The sequence below is a fragment of the Muntiacus reevesi genome, chromosome 1, assembly GCF_963930625.1.
Source record: "Muntiacus reevesi chromosome 1, mMunRee1.1, whole genome shotgun sequence".
Taxonomy (NCBI): Eukaryota; Metazoa; Chordata; class Mammalia; order Artiodactyla; family Cervidae; genus Muntiacus; species Muntiacus reevesi.
This window is the reverse complement of record NC_089249.1, coordinates 279255486-279275151: the sequence shown is the minus strand read 5'-3', so window position 1 is coordinate 279275151 and position 19666 is coordinate 279255486. Positions and strand designations below refer to the sequence as shown.

The window sequence follows — 19666 nt, the reverse complement described above, 5'->3', positions numbered from 1 at the left end:
AGGTTTACAGCAAGGGCCAAGCAAACAGAAAGGGCAACTCATGCTCAAAAGGCCAAACTTCCTGATGGTTTTCAGGGAAGAATTTTTAAAGGCAAAAATTGGGGTAAGGGTTGCAAGGTGTGTGCCTTTCTTCTGACTGGTTGGTGGTGTGGTGGGAGAGTGATGTTCAAGGAACCTTTGCAAGCCATCCTTCACCTAGGTGAGAACATTAGTTTTGGTAGAAGAACTCAGAGGTGCTAGTTTGTAAACACTTTGAGGAGGAACTCTGACTCTGCTCTGTTGCTGCATTCTTGTTTCTTGGCTGCTTTTTTTCTCTTGTTTCTGTATTCCCTCACTTCCCTAATGAGTTACTGTTAGAATCTGCCCTTTGGAACTCCAGGAAGGTCTAGGAGGCTGAAGCCTTTTTCCTACAACCCAGAAACAGGGCACATGGTAAGGCTTTTGCATCAAGGAGGGTCCCACCGGTTTTAAAAGAGGGGGGAAAGACTTTTCAATTCCCTTCATTACTTCACCATAGCCCAAGAGTTATAAGCAATCATGGCACATGCAGGAAATGACAATGTTCTGATGCTTCCTGGTGGGGGAAATGCTATTTGAAGGGGAGTGATGGGGGAACACTCCCATCATAGCAAACACACTCTTCCAACAACACAAGAGAAGACTCTACGCATGGACATCACCAGATGGTCAATAGCGAAATCAGAATGACTATAGTCTTTGCAGCCAAAGATGGAGAAGCTTTATACAGTCTGCAAAATCAAGACCAGGAGCTGACTGTGGCTCAGATCATGAACTTTTATTGCCAAATTCAGACTTAAATTGAAGAAAATAGGGAAAACCACTGCATGATTCAGGTTAGACCTGAATCAAATCCTTTACAGTTATACAGTAGAAGTGACAAATAGATTCAAAGGATTAGATCTGATAAACAGAGAGCCTGAAGAAGTATGGATGGAGGTTCATGATGTTCTCCAGGAGGCAGGGATCAAGACCATCACCAAGAAAAAGAAATACAAAAAGGCAAAATGGTTGTCTGAGGAGGCCTTATAAATAGCTGTGAAAAGAAGAGAAGCAAAAGGCAAAGAATAGGAAAGATAGAACCATTTGAATGAATAATTTCAAAGAAGAGCAAGGAGAGATAAGAAACTCTTCTTAAATGAACAATGCGTGAAAATGAGTATACTACCCAAAGCAATCTATAGATTCAATGCAATCCCTAACAAGCTACCAACACTATTTTTCACAGAACTAGAACAAATAATTTCACAATTTGTATGGAAATACAAAAAAGCTCTAATAGCCAAAGCAATCTTGAGAAGGAAGAATGGAACTGGAGGAATCAACCTGCCTGACTTCAGGCTCTACTACAAAGCTACAGTCATCAAGACAGTATGGTACTGGCACAAAGACAGAAATATAGATCAATGGAAAAATATAGAAAGCCCAGAGATAAATTCACATACCTATGGACATCTTATCTTTGACAAAGGAGGCAAGGATATACAATGGAAAAAAGACAACCTCTTTAACAAGTGGTGCTGGGAAAACTGGTCAACCACTTGTAAAAGAATGAAACTAGAACACTTTCTTATCACCATACACAAAAATAAACTCAAAATGGATTAAAGATCTAAATGTAAGACCAGAAAATATAAAACTCCTAGACGAGAACATAGGCAAAACACTCTCCGACATCAATCACAGCAGGATCCTCTATGACCCACCTCCCAGAATATTGAAAATAAAAGCAAAAATAAACAAATGGGACCTAATTAAACTTAAAAGTTTTTGCACAACAAAGGAAACTAAAGCAAGGTGAAAAGACAGTCTTCAGATTGGGAGAAAATAATAGCAAACAAAGCAACAGACAAAGGATTAATCTCAAAAATATACAAGCCACTCCTGCAGCTCAATTCCAGAAACATAAATGACCCAATCAAAAAAATGGGCCAAAGAACTAAACAGACATTTCTCCAAAGAAGACATACAGATGGCTAACAAACACATGAAAAGATGCTCAACATCACTCATGACATGGAACAACAGGCTGGTTCCAAATAGGAAAAGGAGTACATCAAGGCTGTATATTGTCACCCTGCTTATTTAACTTATATGCGGAGTACATCATGAGAAATGATGGGCTAGAGGAAGCACAAGCTGGAATCAAGATTGCTGGGGGAAATACCAATAACCTCAGATATGCAGATGATACCACCCTTATGGCAGAAAGTGAAGAACTAAAGAACCTCTTGATGAAAGTGAAAGAGGAGAGTGAAAAAGCTGGCTTAAAGCTCAACATTCAGAAAACTAAGATCATGGCATCCGGTTCCATTACTTCATGGCAAATAGATGGGGAAATGATGGAAACAATGAGAGACTTTATTTTGGGGGGCTCCAAAATCGCTGCAGATTGTGAGTGCAGCCATGAAATTAAAAGAGGCTTACTCCTTGGAAAATAAGCTATGACCAACCTAGATAGCATATTAAAAAGCAGAGACATTACTTTGCCAACAAAGATCTGTCTAGTGAAACCTATGGCTTTTCCAGTAGTCATGTATGGATGTGAGAGTTGGACTCTCACAAAGAAAGCTGAGCACCGAAGAATCGATGCTTTTCAACTGTGGTGTTAGAGAAGATTCTTGAGAGTCCCCTGGATGGCAAAGGAGATCAAATCAGTTAATACTAAAGGAAATCAGTTCTGAGTATTGATTGGAAGGACTGATGCTGAAGCTGAAGCTCCAATACTTTGGCCACCTGATGCGAAAAACTGACTCATTGGAAGAGACCCTGATGCTGGGAAGGATTGAAGTTAGGAGGAGAAGGGACGACAGAAGATGAGATGGTTGCATGGCATCACTGACTTAAAGGACATGAGTTTGAGTAAACTATGGGAGCTGGTGATGGACAAGGAGCCCTTGCATGCTTTAGTCCATGGGGTCACAAAGAGTCAGATATGACTGAGTGACTGAACTTGCTAACTTGATGCGTGGGAAAAAAAGGAGGAAAAGAAAAATCTGCTAAAAATGGGTGAATTGATATAGGAAATGGAATATTGTGATGTACAGTAAGAAATAATATGTTTGTTTTTTTTGTCTCTGTGCCTGGCATAAAGCTCCTAAAAACCTTATAATTCCCTAAGTGATAAGAGCAATAAATGTGAAAAGATAGTCTTCTGTTATTCATGACAATATCTTTCAACTACATCTGAATTTATGTTCACGAAGTGACTGTGGAAAGCCCCAGGGATAGGCACTGATGGGAGAGGAAGCAACTATTTAATTTGACACTTGTAACTTCCAGCCCCATCCCCTAATTCTAAGGAGGGAAGAGGGGCTCAGTTCAGTTCAGTCGCTCAGTTGTGTCTGACTCTTTGCGACCCCATGGACTGCAGCAGGCCAGACCTCCCTGAGCATTCACCAACTCCTGGAGCTGTATTATTATGTATATCTCAAGGCAACGCTATTGTTTCCTGATGGCCCCTCCCTTTTTTCTGCATCCTCTACCATTAAGAGATCATTAACTACTGAGAATTGTTCAAGGGCAAGTATTGTGGCTAGGCTTAGAGCAAAAAATGACTCAGGCCCAAATGGTTTATTTTATGTCTAAAAAAAAAAAGAGAAGGCAACTCTAGCTCTTTTCCTCTGGGGACCCACTACCCGGTCTGCCTGTAGATTCAGAAATACAGTGTCAGATGTATTGAGTCTGGTAGTTATAGAAAGCAGAGTAGGGAATAAGAGTTTTTCCCTTCAGGGAGAAAAGTTCTGCAAATGAGCAGGTATGGTCCATGCTATTGTCATAGTTTAGACAAGGTATCTTAAAGAAGTACTTTATTTAAGCAGGTTCAATAGCGAATGGAGAAGAAAAATTAGAGAAAGCAAGTTTAAGCATTTTTTTTCCCAAGGAGTGCAGTTGTAAAGGTCAGCTTCTCTGTACGATGGTGCCCAGTCAAATCTCAGAGACAGAGTTTTGGTTGAAGTGGAAAAGGATAGCTTTATTACTTTGCCAGGCAAAGAGAGACATAGTGGAACCCTACCATGAAAAACTGTTTCCACTAGAAGAGGACAGTGAGAAGTTTTATAGTAATGGTTCTAAAAGGATATTGTTAGGTAGTTAGAATAGGAAAAATGAGTCCAGAATGGCAGTGGCGAAAATAGAACAAAGGAAGGTCCGAGGACTAGAGTGAGGACCTCAGGTGAAGCAAACAGTGCTCCAATTTACACAGGGCAGGCTTCAGGGGAGGAGGAAAAACATATATAAAAAGAGGAGCCAAAATTGTTCTGGGGGCTCCTCTTCTCTTCATGTCTTTTGGGTCAATCTACCCTCATGCCTTGATGATGTCTTTTCCTTTGCTTTCTAAATAAAACTGAGCTGTAACACGGAGCTGTAACACTGGTCCTTCCGAGGAAATTACACAGGGCTATCACACTGGTCCATCCGTTGCTTCAAATTTTTGTTGTGACGAGACAGAACCGAGGAAATGACAAACTCCCCCAACAGTATGGTTGGCTAGTGGACATTCTTCTGATGGGTTGGTGGTGGAGTTAAGTAGGAGTCAGCATCATCAACCTTCAGGTTCCAACTAGTCTGAGGTCTAAATGCTTGTGGGCAGCATGCCATCATTAATCATTAACTTCTCCCACCTGGAGGGGCTTCAGTATCTGCAAAATAGCTCAAAGATATTGTTGTGTGTCCCTTGATGGGGAAGCAGGACCTTGCCTCCAATGCTGTACTATTGTTTCCCTTGACTGTCTCTCTCTGGCCGTGCATCCCCTCCTTTCCCTAACTAATAGCTGCTTGAATCTGCCTGTTGGAACTCAGGGAAGTTCATGGAGGCTGAATGAAGGTACTTCCTCTAATCAAAGAAATGGGGACAGAGAAAAGTTTTGTGCCCAGGAGCCCCACAAGGCTCTGTTTGGTATAAAACAGGAAAAGCAGAGTGATAGTGTTACCTTAAAACAGGGGCTTCCTTTTAGTGAGTGTTGAGGTAAAAGACACTACCAAGCCAAAGACTAGGAGAAGGACATTTTTGTTACTTAAGCAGCAAGCAAGTGGATCATAATATGAAGAGCTAGTGGAAGAGGAAATTCTCTTAATTGCTTCAGTTTTCTCTCTGAATTAGAATAAAATAGTATCAACTTATAATGAGAATGGGGGAAGGAAATTGTAGCTTTTAAAGATGAATAGAAAATACGAGATCCTATTTCACAGAAAAGACAACAGGCTAAGCATCAAAGCCCCTTTTTGGTCATTAATTACTAATGTAGAATGAGACTGGAAACATGATAGTGCATTATTTGGGGGGAAAGTTTAACTGGCTGAAACAAGAATGAGGTAACTCATTAGATACAACTAGGATGCATCTCAGAAACAAATTGTGCAAAGAGAAAGAGAAGCAAGGGCAGGAAGAGTATATGCAGTAGAATATTCAAAATGATTGGCAAGAGAATAACATTAGCTTAAAGGGAATAAAGTGCATGGGGAGAGAGATGAGAGGTGAATAAAAGTGATTGCAATACTGGATTTAAACTTCTATTGGAATAAAGATTTGCTGTCAGTGGAGTAGTAGAGTGTGATTTGGGGGAAGTATTGATGTGATAATGGACTGACTAAGGTAGGATTGAGGACAAGGTCTTTGGATGAAATTAGATCATGTGACTGATAGGATATTAGAAGTATTATTTACATGGATACCAAGAATAGTAACAGGAGTATTGTTGCAGAGGGAGGTAGAGACGCAGCTGTTTCACTCTCCTCTTCCACTCTCTTAAAGATGCTCTTTGGATCCTCTTCACCGTCTGCCACTAGAGTGGTGGCCTGTGAATATCTGAAGTTGTTGATATTTCTCCTGAAAGTCATTGTTCAAGCTTGTGATTCATCCAGTCCAGCATGTTGTATGATATATTCTGCATAGACATTAAATAAACAGGGTGACAATATATAGCCTTGACATACTCCTTTCTCAATTTTGAACCAGTCTATTTGTTCCATGTCTGGTTCTAACTGCTGTTTCTTGACCTGCATACAGGTTTCTCAGGAGGCAGATAAGATGGCCTGGTATCCCCATCTCTTTCAGAATTTTCCAGAGTTTGTTGCGGTCCACAAAGTTAAAGGCTTTCACGTTGTCAATGAAGCAGAAATAGATGTTTTCTGGAATTCCATTGCTTTCTATATGGCCCAAAGGATGTTGACAATCCTTTGACTTTTCCAAATCCAACTTGTACATCTGGAAGTTCTCGGTTCACATACTCCTGAAACCTAGCTTGAAGAAGTTTGAGCATTACCTTGTTATCATGTGAAATGAGCACAATTGTACAGTAGTTTGTACATTTTTTGGCATTGATTTCCTTGGGAATTCAATGAAAACTAATCTTATCCTGTCTTGTGGCCATTGCTGAGTTTTCCAAATTTGCTGGCAAATTGAGTGCAGCAGTTTAACAGCATCATATTTTAGGATTTTAAAGAGCTCAACTGGAATTCCATCACCTCCACTAGCTTTGTTCATCATAATGCCCTAAGGTCCAATTAACTTCATACACCAGGATGTCTGGTTCTAGGTGAGTGAACACACCACTGTGGTTATCTGACTTATTAAGACCTTTTTCATACTTCCTCTGTGTATTCTTGCCAAATAGGCAATATTATTAAGAAAGTATCTGAGGAAAAACGCTCAATCTCTTAGGAAAATAAGAATAAAACTACAAGGAAAGAGAGACCATCTTACATCCCAAATCCTTAGTTTGAGTAAATATATGTTTCACAAAACTAAATGTTGTAAGGACCTTAACCAATATAAATCTTATTGTGGTGAAAATAAAACTGGTACAACCACTTTCAAAATATATCTGAAATATCTAGTAAAGATCAAGGTCTCAGTCCCCCTAACTCAGAAAGTGTCGTCTAGATATACCATTTTGAGAAACTTTGAACTATCCACAGAAAGAGAAGTAGAGAATGCTCATGGAAGCACTGTTTATGAGAGCAAGAGTTCCTGGCGTCTCTCCAAACTGGTTCATTTCCAGAGGGCCCTTGAAAATCAATATTCCAGGAATCTCGTCTAAAAATATGGTTTGCTTATTTCTCCCAATATGAAGAGGAAAAACACTTTTCTCAATCTAATCTTAATCAGGCCATCCAACCATCTCAGCCTACTTTATCTGAAATTACTCAGTATGTCAAAATTCATGTCGTCAGCTGTTAGTCCCACATTGATTACAACCTCAAAGACACGTTTCCCTATGTCCGCTCTCCTTATCACACTGTTCCTCCAAGCAAACTCTCCTGTCTCACCTGCCTGAGCCCTCTTTGTTTTTACCCACCCCTCCCCAACCCATTTTTATTTTTCAAACTCCCCAGTTTCCTAAAATTACTTAAAGACCTTGATTTTGCCCCCCTAATATTCAGATACTGGGAGAGAGAAGTTAAGTGACTCTGATCACCTCCTCAATTAGTTACATTTAAGCCTTGGTCTGTATATGACTTATATGTATGTATATGACATATATGACTTTTATATATATATATATATATAGAGAGAGAGAGAGAGAGAGAGAGAGAGAGAGATTTTATATGGTTGAGAGCTGAGACAACAACTTCATCAAAATGTTTCATATTAACTCCAAAAAAATGGCAAACCCATGGGACAATTATCTCCTGAATAGCACACAGCAAGACATATTTTATTTATGGCAAGTGTGCTTATTAGTATCTGCTTAATATATGAGCTAGATCCTAGTGTCTAGCCAATGCAATTAGCCCTTATCAAGTCTTCAAATAAGCTATCTTCTTTTCTCACTCTAACTACTCTATGACCTCTGATTTCAAATTTTCAGACAGTAGATGAAGCAAAAGGTCTTTAACCAGGTGTTACACTTGTAAGCTTAGGTGTCAAATTTTAGCACTGAAAGGAATCTACAGCCTTCCTTTCTCACAGAATACCCCAAAAGACTTGGAATCAGAAGCAGAGGGATTTGGCATAAACCTAAAATATTTTAGTCTCATAGCAGATCGTTTATGGGTAAACTTTGTGCTTGTTGATGCTGCCGTATGGACCCCAAAGGAAGGTCACCGAAGCTCCTGGAATTTACATGCTCTGGTCTGGGAAACAACCAGGACTCTAGGCACTCTTAACAAAACGATAAACAGCACCGCAGTGAGGCGCCACCTACAACTATATAACACTGGGCGTGAGTCTGGTTTCCCCAGGGTACAGTCGGGCATTGCTCACAGTGGCTGCGGTGTGTATCCTCTGAACGCTCTGTGGTCTCGCCGCCGCGGAAACTATTGAGACCGCAAGCCAGGAAATCTGCGGCAACACCTCTGCTGTCCTCATGCTACTGCCCAAGGACACTTTGAGTCAACATGCTGAGTCCTCTGAATTTATCGCCTTCAAACCTCCAGTCTAGTTTTTACTTTCATAATGAAATGTTAAACCTCTTTATTTTTCTTATGTGGTCTTTGGTGCGTGAGCATGCATGTTGCACGGTGAGCTTCATCCCCCCACCCAGCTTTATTGAGGTATCATTAGTAGAGAAAAGGAAAACATATTTAAAGTGTGCAATGTGAAGGCTTAGCAACCACTTTTCTACCCTCTGCTTATTCTGCCCCAGCTTATTGGCATGCATTTGACTTATTTTTTTCTTTTTTTTCTTAGATTCCACAAATAAGTGGTACCATGTGATATTCATCTTCTCCCAGGTGACTTATTTCACTTTGTGTAATGGCTTTCAGGTTCATTCTGGGCTCTGCTGTCACAAGTAACAAGGTCTACTTTTTTGTTTAAGGCTGATTAATGTTACATACTGTGTGTGTGTGCGCGCGCATGTGCATGCGTGTGTGCGTGTGTGTGTGTGAGAGACAGAGAGAGGTTTTTTCCTTTATCCTTCCATCTGTTGATGGAAAACCAAATTGTTTCCATATTATGGCTATTGTGAGTAATGGGAGTACAGATATCTCTTTAACAGAATGATTTTATGTCTTTTGGATGTATGCTCAGAAGTAGAACTGCTGGATGATCTGATAATCCAGTTTTTATGTTCTGAGGAGCCACCATGGTACTTTGCATAGTGCGTGTACCAGTTTACATTCCCACACACAGTGCACAAAGATTCGGTTTTCTCCACCTTCTCACCAGCATTTGTTATCTCTTGACTTTTTGATAACAGACACCCTAACAGATGTAAGTTAGTAGCTCACTGTGGTCTTGATTTGCATTTCCCTGGTGATTAGTGATGCTGAATACTGTTTCAAGTACCTATTTATCATTTGTATATTTTCTCTGGAGAAATGTCTATTTAGGTCCTCTGCTCATTTATTTCTGAGGGTCATTTGTCTTTTTAGCTATTGAGCTGCATGAGTTCCTCATATATTTTGGATATTGCCTCACTGTCTGGTACGTGGCTTGCAAATGCTATCTTTTATTCCATAAGATACTTTTTCATTTTGTTGATTCTGTCCTTCACTCTGAAGGAGATTTTTCATCTGAGGTAGTCCTCCGTGTTTATTTTTTGCTGTTGTTGGCTTTGCATTTGGTGTCAAACCCAAAATATCATTGCTGCTATTCAGTTGCTCAGGCGTGTCCAGCTCTTTGAGACCGCGTAGACTGCAGCACCTCAGGCTTCCCTGTCCTTCACTATCTCCCACAGTTTGATCAAACTCATGTCCATTGAGCCAATGATACCTTCCAACCATCTCATCTTCTGTCATCCCCTTCTCCTCCTGCCTTCAGTCTTTCCCAGCATCAGGGTCTTTTCCAATGAATCAGCTCTTCGCATCAGGTGGCCAAAGTATTGGAGTTTCAGCTGCAGTGTCAGTCCTTCCAATGAATATTCAGGATTGATTTCATTTAGAATTTACTAGTTTGATCTCCTTGGGATCCAATGGACATTAAAGTTTTTTCTCCAGCACCACAGTTCAAAAGCATCAATTCTTTGGTCCTCAGCCTTCTTTATGGTCCAATTCTCACTTCCATACATGACTATTGGAAAAAACATAGCTTTAACTATATAGACATTTGTTGGCAAACTGATGTCTCTGCTTTTTAGTACACTGTCTAGGTTCATTATAACTTTTTTTCCAAGGAGCAAGAATCTTTTAATTTCATGACTGCAGTCATTGTCTACAGTGATTTTGCAACCCAAGAAAATAAAGTTTGTACTTTTTTCCATCTATTTGCCATGAAGTGATGGGACCAGATGCCATGATCTTAGTTCTTTGAATGCTGAGTTTTAAGTCAGCTTTTCTCTCTACTCTTTCACCTTCATCAAAAGGATCTTTTCCTCTGATTTCTGCCGTTAGGGTTCTGTCATCTGCATATCTGAGGTTATTAATATTTCTCCTGGCAATCTTGATTCCAGCTTGAGTTTCAACTAGCCTGGTACTTTGCATGACGTACTCTGCATAGAATGGCTTCCCTGGTAGCTCAGTGGTAAAGAATCTGCCTGCCAATGCAGGAAACACAGGAGATGCAGGTTTGATTCCTGGGTCAGGAAGATCCCCTGGAGAAGGGTATGACAAGTATTCTTGCCTGGAGAATTCTGTAGACAGAGGAGCCTGGCAGGTTACAGTCCATGGAGCCACAAAGAGTCAGACATGAATGAAATGACTTAGCACACACAGACTCTACATAGACGTTAAATAAACAGGGTGACAATATATAGCCTTGATGTACTCCTTTCCCAATTTTGAGCCAGTCTGTTATTCCATGTTCTATTCTAACTGGTGCTTCTTGACTTACATACAGGTTTCTCAGGAGGAAGGTAAGTAGTCTGGTATTCCCATCTCTTTCAGAAGGAATTTTTCACAGTTTGTTGTGATCCACACAGTCAAAGGCTTGGGCATAGTCAATGAAGCAGATTTTTTTTTCTGGAATCCCTGCTTTTCCTATGATCCAGTGAATGATGGCGATTTGATTTCTTGTTCCTCTGCCTCTTTGAAACCCCAGCTTGTGCAGTTGGGAGTTCTCAGTTAACATACTGCTGAAGCCTAACTTGAAGGATTTTGAGCATTACGATGTTACCATGTGAAATGAGTGCAGTTGACCTTCTCTGGGATTGGAATGAAAACTGACGTTTCCTAGTCCTGTGACCACTGCTGAGTTTTCCAAATTTGCTGGCATACTGAGGGCAGCACTTTAACAGCATCATATTGTAGGATCTGAAGTAGTTCAGCTGACATGCCATCATCTCCACCAGCTTTGTTCATAGTAATGCTTCCTATGGCCACTATACTTCACACTCCAGGATGTCTTGGCTCTAGATGAGTGATCACACCATCGTGGCTATCAGGGCCGTTAAGGCCTTTTCAGTATAGTTCTGTATATTCTTGCCACATCTTCTTAACAGCTTCTGCTTCTATTAGGTCCTTAATGTTTATGTCCTTTATTGTGCCCATCTTTGCATGAAGTGCTCCTTTGGTATTTCTAATTTTCCTGAAGAAATCTCTAGTCTTTCCCATTCTATTGTTTTCCTCTATTCCTTTGCATTGTTCCCTTAGAAATGTCATTAAAATATATGGAATTATATTAAATATAATTAAAATATATTAAAATATCATTGCCAATGCAAAATTCAAGAAGCTTACCTCTGATTTTTTTCTAGGATTTTTGTAGTTTCAGATCTTATAATTATTTAATACATTTCAAGTTAATTTTTGTGAATGGAGCAAGATAGTTGTCTAATTTCACTCATTTGCATGTGGATTTCCAGTTATTCCATGCTATTTATTGAAGAGACTACCAATTCCCTGTTGTACATCCTTGGCTCATTTGTTTAAAATTAACTGACCATGTATGTGTGAGCTTATTTATGGACTCTATTATGCTCATTGATCTATGCCTCTTTTTTTTAAATGCCAGTACCATAGGGCTTTCCTGGTGGCTCAGAGGGTAAAGCGTCTGCCTCCAATGCGGGAGACCCGGGTTGGACCCCTGGGTCATGGAGATCCCCTGCACAAGGAAATGGCAACCCACTCCAGTATTCTTGGTTGGAGAATCCCATGGAATGAGGAGCTTGATAGGTTACAGTCCACGGGGTTGCAAAGAGTCAGACACAGCTGAGCGACCATGCTTTCACTTTCAGCATAATTTTCTAATTCATCTTTGCAATATGTTTAACACCAGAAAGTATGATGCCTTCAACATTACTCTACTTGCTTAAGATCATTCTGGATATTTGATATCTTTGGTGGTTCTATATAAATTTTATGAAATTTTTTTTTCTATTTCTCTAAAAATTGCCATTGGAATTTTGATAGGGATTTCATTACACTTGTATATTGTGTTGGGCAATATAGATATTTTAACAGTATGAATTATTCTAATCAATGAACATAATTTTTCTATTTATTTTATTCCTTCTCAATTTCTTTCACTAATTATTCAGTTTTCAGCATACAGATATCTCACCTTCTTTATTAAATTTATGCCTGAGAACTTTCTTCTTTTTGATGTTATTATAAAAGATTTGTTTTCTGAATTTATACCTTTTACATAGTTTGTTGGTGTATAAGAATATAACTGATTTTTATATTAATTTATATACTGTAGTTTTATTTAAATTGTTGATTAGTCCTTAGAGATTTTTGGTGTAAACCTAAGAGTTTTCTATCTGTAGCACTTTATTATCTGTGAACAGAGGCAATTACTCTTCCTTTCTGATTTAGCTCCTTTTAAATTTATTTTTCTTTCCTATTGCTCTGACTTTTGCCATGAAGTGATGGGACCAGATACCATGATCTTAGTTTTCTGAATGTTGAGCTTTAAGCCAGCTTTTTCACTCTTCTCTTTCACTTTCATCAAGAGGCTCTTTAGTTCTTCTTCACTTTCTGCCATAAGGGTGGTGTCATCTGCATATCTGAGGTTATTGATATTTCTCCTGGCAATCTTGATTCCAGCTAGTGCTTCCTCCAGCCCAGCATTTCTCATGATGTACTCTGCACATAAGTTACATAAGAAGGGTGACAATATACAGCCTTGATGTACTCCTTTTCCTATTTGGAACTAGACTGTTGTTCCATGTCCAGTTCTAACTGTTGCTTCCTGATCTGCATACAAGTTTCTCAAGAGGCAGGTCAGGTGGTCTGGTATGCCCAATCTCTTTCAGAATTTTCCACAGATTATTGTGATCCACACAGTCAAAGTCTTTGGTATAGTCAATAAAGCAAAAATAGACATTTTTCTGGATCTCTCTGATAGGAATTACAGTACTGTGTTGAGTAAAAGTGATGAAGGTGGATTTACTTGTCATGTTCCTGATCTTAGAAGAAAAGCATTCAGCATTTTTCCATTTACTATGATGTTTGCTGAGGGTCAGTCACAGATAGTGTTTATTATGTAGAAACACCTTCTCTTTATGTAAATTTTGTGTTGAGTTTTTACCATAGAGGGATGTTGAATTTTGTGAAATGCTTTTTCACCGATTGCAATAGCCAGTGGTTTCTATTATTTATTTTCTTAATGTGATCTGTCACTTTTATAATGTGACATTTATAATGTGTGGTACTGAATCTTAATGCATCCCAGTAATAAATTCCACTAGATCAAGGTGCATGATCCTTATCTTTTAATGTGCTGTTGAATTCAGTTTGTTAGTATGTTGTTGAGAAATTTTACATCTATATCTATTAGAAATATTATCCTACAATTTTCTTTTCTTGTTGTGTCCTTGTCTGATATTAATATCAGGATAATGCTGGTCTCATGAAATGAGATTGGATGTATTTTTCCCTATTCTATTTTCTGGAAGGATCTGAGAAGGATTGGCGTTCAATTCAGTTCAGTTCAGTTCAGTCACTCAGTCATGTCTGACTCTTCACGACCCCATGAGCTGCAGCACTCCAGGCCTCCCTGTCCATCACCAACTCCCAGAGTTTACTCAAACTCATGTCCATTGAGTTGCTGATGCCAGTCAACAATCTAATCCTCCGTCGTCCCCTTTTTCTCCTACCCTCAATCTTTCCCAGCATCAGGGTCTTTTCAAATGAGTCAGTTCTTTGCATCAGTTGGCCAAAGTATTGGAGTTTGAGCTTCAGCATCAGCCCTTCCAATGAATATTCAGGACTGATTTCCTTTAGGATTGACTGGTTGGATCTCCTTGCAGTCCAAGGGACTCAAGAGTCTTCTCTAACACCATGGTTCAAAAGCATCAATTCTTTGGCGCTCAGCTTTCTTTATAGTCCAAATCTCACATCTATCCATGACTCCTGGAAAAACCATAGGTTTGACTAGGCAGGTCTTTGTTGGCAAAGCAATGTCTCTAGTTTTTAATACGCTGTCAAGGTTGGTCATAGCTTTTCTTCCAAGGAGCAAGAGTCTTTTAATTTCATGGCTGCAATCACCATCTGCAGTGATTTTGGAGCCCCCCAAAAATAAACTCATCCACTGTTTCCACTGTTTCCCCATCTATTTGCCATGAAATGATGGGACCAGATGCCATGATCATAGTTTTCTGAATGTTGAGCTTTAAACCAACTTTTTCACTCTCCTCTTTCAATTTCATCAAGAGGGTCTTTAGTTCTTCTTCACTTTCTGCCATAAGGGTGGTGTCATCTGCATATCTGAGGTTACTGATATTTCTCCTGGCAATTTTGATTCCAACTTGTTCTTCCTCCAGCCCAGCATTTCTCATGATGTACTCTGCATATAAGTTAAATAAGCAGGGTGACAATATACAGCCTTGATGTACTCCTTTCCCTATTTGGAACCAGTCTGTTGTTCCATGTCCAGTTCTAACTGTTGCTTCCTGACCTGCATACAGATTTCTCAAGAAGTAGGTTAGGTGGTCTGGTATGCCCATCTCTTTCATAATTTTCCATAGTTTTTTGAGATCCACACAGTGAAACTATTTGGCATAGTCAATAAAGCAGAAGTAGATGTTTTTCTGGAACTCTCTTCCTTCTTTGATGATCCAATGGATGCTTGCAATTTGACCTCTGGTTCCTCTGCCTTTTCTAAATTCAGCTTGAACATCTGGAAGTTCATGGTTCATGTACTATTAAAGCCTGGCTTGGAGAATTTTGAGCATTATTTTGCTAGTGTGTGAGATGAGAGCTTTTGTGCAGTAGTTTGAGCATTCTTTGGCATTGCCTTTCTTTGGGATTGGAATGAAAAGTGACCTTTTCCAGTCTTGTGGCCACTACTGAGTTTTCCAAATTTGCTGGCATATTGAGTGCAGCACTTTCAGAGCATCATCTTTCAGGATTTGAAACAGCTCAACTGGTATTCCATCAACTCCATTAGCTCTGTTCATAGCGATGCTTCCTAAGGCCCACTCAACTTTGCACTCCGGGATGCCTGGCTCTAGGTGAGTGATCATACCATTCGTGATTATCTGGGTAGTGAAGATCTTTTTTTTTTTTTTCATATTTCTTCTGTGTATTCTTGCCACCTCTTCCTAATATTGTTTGCTTCTGTTAGATCCATACTCTTTCTTCCCTTTAGTGTGCCCATTTTGTATGAAATGTTCCCTTGGTATCTCTAATTTTCTTGAAGAGATCTCTATTCTTTTCCATTCTATTGTTTGCCTCTATTTCTTTGCACTGATCACTGAGGAAGGCTTCCTTATCACTCCTTGCTATTCTTTGGAACTCTGCATTCAATTTGGTATGTCTTTCTTTTCTCTTTTGCTTTTCACTTCTTTTCACAGCTATTTGTAAGGACTCCTCAGACAAACATTTTGCCTTTCTTGCATTTCTTTTTCTTGGGGATGGTTTTGCTCCTTGCCTCCTGTACAATGTCATGAAACTCCGTCTATAGTTCTTCAGGCACTCTTTCTATCAGATCTAATCCCTTCAATCTATTTGCCACTTCCACCGTATAATTGTAAGGAATTTGATTTAGATCATACCTGAATGGTCTAGTAGTTTTCCCTATTTTCTTCAATTTAAGTCTGAATTTGACAATAAGGAGCTCATTGTCTGAGCCACAGTCAGCTTCTGGTACTGGTGTTTTGTTGACTGTAGAGAGCTGCTGCATCTTTGGCTGCAAATAATATTATCAATGGCGAGTCAGACTTGCCCATGAGTGTTCAGGGGTCCTTGGTGGTGGCGTGGGCTGGCATTGGCCTGCCGCAGGCTTGGACACTGAGTCTAGCAGTGCGTGCATGGAGCTGTTGAAGGAGGTAGCCATTGTCTTCATTACCTCCACCATAGTTTGGCCCCAGGAAATAACAGGGAGGATTGGTATTAATCTTGTTCAAATGATTGACAGAATTTACCAGTAAGCCCCTCTATCCCTGGACTTTTCATTACTTTTGACGCTTTTGATTGCTGAGTTAGCTTTCTTAGTTCAGCAACTCAGTCGTGTCCAACTCTTTGGAACCCCTTGAACTGTGGTCTACCAGGCTCCTCCATCGATGGATCTCCCAGGCACGAATACTGGAGTGGGTTGCCAAATTGTTCTGTTCAGATCTTTGATTTCTTCATGAGTCAGCTTGTTGGGTTGTCTGTTTCTAGGAATCTATTCCTTTCTTCTAGGGTGTCCACTTTGTTGGTGCATAATTTTTTATAGTACTCTCTTACAATCCTTTGTATTGCTATGATATCCACTGTAATGTTTCCTTTTTCATTTATAATTTTGAGTCGTTTCTTTTTTCTTAGTCTACCTAACAGTATATCAATTTTGCTTATCTTTTCAAAACAATAACTTTTAGTTTCATTGATTTTTTTTTCTAATTTTTTAAGTCTTCGTTTTTGTACTAATCTTTGCTATACTTCCTTCTGCTAATACATTCTTCCTAGTGTCGTGAGCATTAGAATAGCTGGTTCTTATTACTTCTTTGGTGCTTGCTTTGGCAGCACATACGCTGAAAATTGGAATGATGCAGAGAAGATTAGCATGGCCCCTTTTTAAGGATGACACTCGCTTTTTGAAGCATCCCATCATTCTAACTTATATAGCTATGTTTGTTGTGCTTAGTCACAGGAATTGAACTGGGGTCTCCTGCATTACAGGTGTATTCTTTACGAGCTGAGCTACCAGGGAAGCCCCAAATTATACAGTGCTATATGTCAATTATATCTCAATAAAACTGGAATAAGAAAAAAATTGCTTCTTTGTTTGGTATCTAGTAAGAGTGGGACTCACAAACAGAGCCAGACACTTGGGAACCTCTCTCTTGTCAGCAGCTAATAAGCTGGGGTGCTAGGATATGTGCAAAAGCTCCTTCAAGGAATTTTCCTGGTGCTGACTGGAGGGAGAAGGCAAGAGTGGTGTCTATAAGTAGCACTGATCTCTAGGTGGCCTCTCACTCATCCCCTGGAGCCTGTCATTTTGATGGGGATGTTTTCCCCTTTGTCTATTCTGCTATAATATTTTCTAGATTTTTTTTTCAAAGAGTATTGTTGCACGTGTGTTCTTTCAAAGAGAAAGAATATTCAGTGTGTTAGGGGATCTCAAAAGCCTCCTATATTGCCATCTTGCTTGCCCTTTACTACATTCTTAGGCGTAGTTCTTGTCAAGTCTCTTTAAGGCCAACATGAATGTGAAGGTCAGCCCACCTCAACTTAACAATGACTCTCACGACATCTCTAACAATATTTAAAGACAGACACCGTCCATCTTAAACAAGAGAGAGGCTGACCAGATGTACACAGTTTCCCATTACTTACTCATTCATGTGGCCCAGACAAAATTTAATTAGCCTTCTCTCCTCCTTTAATCCTATGAACCTTAGCTTTACTCCCATTTTTAAGGAATTACAAAGAAACAGTACATGCTCCCTTAGAAGCTCACTCTGATAATTAGCTGGTCACAGCAAGAAGCATTTCCTATTCAATCAGCCCAGTCATGCTATCTGCTCATGCCCACCTGCTTGAGTGATTTCCCCTCAAAGTTCTTGCTGACCTTGCTTACTCCTCCCTATTCAAGAAAAGCTTTTTTTTTTTTTCTGTTTGATTTTGAGATGCTTGCAGATTTCAAGGTCTGAGTGTTCTTCCTTTTACAATAGTCTTTTCAAATAGTTTTTCTTCAGCCAAGTTCAGATTTGATATAACAATATATTTAAAATATAAAGCAAAACAAAAGAAAATAAAAGTGTGATGATGTTACTGTTTCATATCCACTGATTAAAATCCTGCATATATACATCTTTATTTCATACAGAATTCCATGGGATTGATAGCCACCTTATTAAATTAGTAGATTGTATTTACAGGAACTATGTAGAAAGCGTCATCAGTTTGGTAGCAATTCAATTTGCAAGTTGGTTTGGGGGTACATACGTGTTAACTTGGGTTTCCCTGGTGGCTCAGACAATATTTAATAATGTTAATGTAATATTCTTTTATATAAGAATGTATATATTTATCTAAACATCTAAAGTTATATTTATAGATTTATATTATTTAAAATCTAAATTTACAGCAAAATCTAAGAATTTTTCACTTGCTTTTTAAGACTTAGATCATAAAAGGGAACAAATTAGCAATAATAGAAGTGGTAAGAAGAGGTAAGACAGGGCTGATTTTGTCATTCAATAGTTTTACATATTTGTTCATTAGCAAGAGCTAAAAATAAAATGAACACTAAGATGGTGATTTTCAAACTCTTTTCAAACAAAAGCTTGGGTGCTGTGAGTTATCTCTTGTCATAGAGTTCATAAGTACAGGATTTGGTGTCAAATAGTCTAGAATTAAATTTAATGTTGACACCTATTTCTGTCACCTTGAGACCCTGACACAACCTTTTGAGCCTCTGATCTCTCAGTTCTGAGCTGTGGCATAAACACCACTCTTCGGGCTATTATGTGGTAAATAGAGATAACTAGGTGCTTAAAATGTTAAAGGTTATTCCTTAAATAAAAGATTATGGCAAAAATGTATAATAATCTATCTTCCAGATGTTTTCTACACCTGGACTCAGGACCACAATGAAACTTGAGATTCCAGATTTGAATTTAAGAAGAAAAAAAAGAATTTAAGAGATCTACTTTGAAGGTAAGAGACTTGCATTAGAGTTCCAGCCCTGACACTAATAAGGTATGTTACTTTGTCCTCTGAAAAATATATTGTTGAGTATGTATTAGTAATATGCCTTAGCAAAGTGATGAATGCTGAGGATAGGTTGTGATATGTGATAAATCCCTTTCCTTTTGGAGCTTACATTTCCTCAACCGAAAATGAGTGACTTATATATTAAATAATGATCATTTTATTAAAAGTTCCTATAATTTCCAAATAACAAATACTTTGCCAGAGTGATCTTGGCTTTTGGTTAACATTCAACTACCATGAAGAAAGAAGAGTCAACAATATGCACCTAGGGCATAAGACTGCACCTGGGCCTAACATAAGGATTTTTGATATTGTATCTTGATTTTGTAAAAAGAGGAAAATAAAGAACTGGAACAAAAGTTGTGTTGAGAATAAGAAGGACAATGAAGAATACTATGTATTAGCATCTCAAGACTATGCATATTAATCCTAGAATATATTCCAAGTGGGTCTACTTCTCATCATTTCAGCTTCTACCATCCTTGTCCTAATGTCTACTCTCTCTTGACTGTACTATTGTGTAAGCTTGTTGATTTTATTCATTAATCTCTAAGCTACCATTTTGCCCTGTCAACGAAAAATTAACCACTTGATCTATGAAAGGTGAAAATTTTTATTCGAGTCATATTTGAGGATTATAACCCTGGAAGAGCATATCATAAAGCTCTGAGAACTGTCCCAT

At 38.9% G+C, this 19666-nt stretch overlaps 1 non-coding gene across 1 annotated transcript; it reads left to right on the top strand.

The window, feature by feature from the left end:
- The first annotated feature begins 16772 nt into the window (after window positions 1-16772).
- On the top strand, window positions 16773-16879 carry LOC136156763 (U6 spliceosomal RNA). Its single transcript, XR_010661245.1, has one exon. It is a non-coding gene; the product is annotated as a U6 spliceosomal RNA (small nuclear RNA).
- The last annotated feature ends 2787 nt before the right edge of the window (window positions 16880-19666 follow it).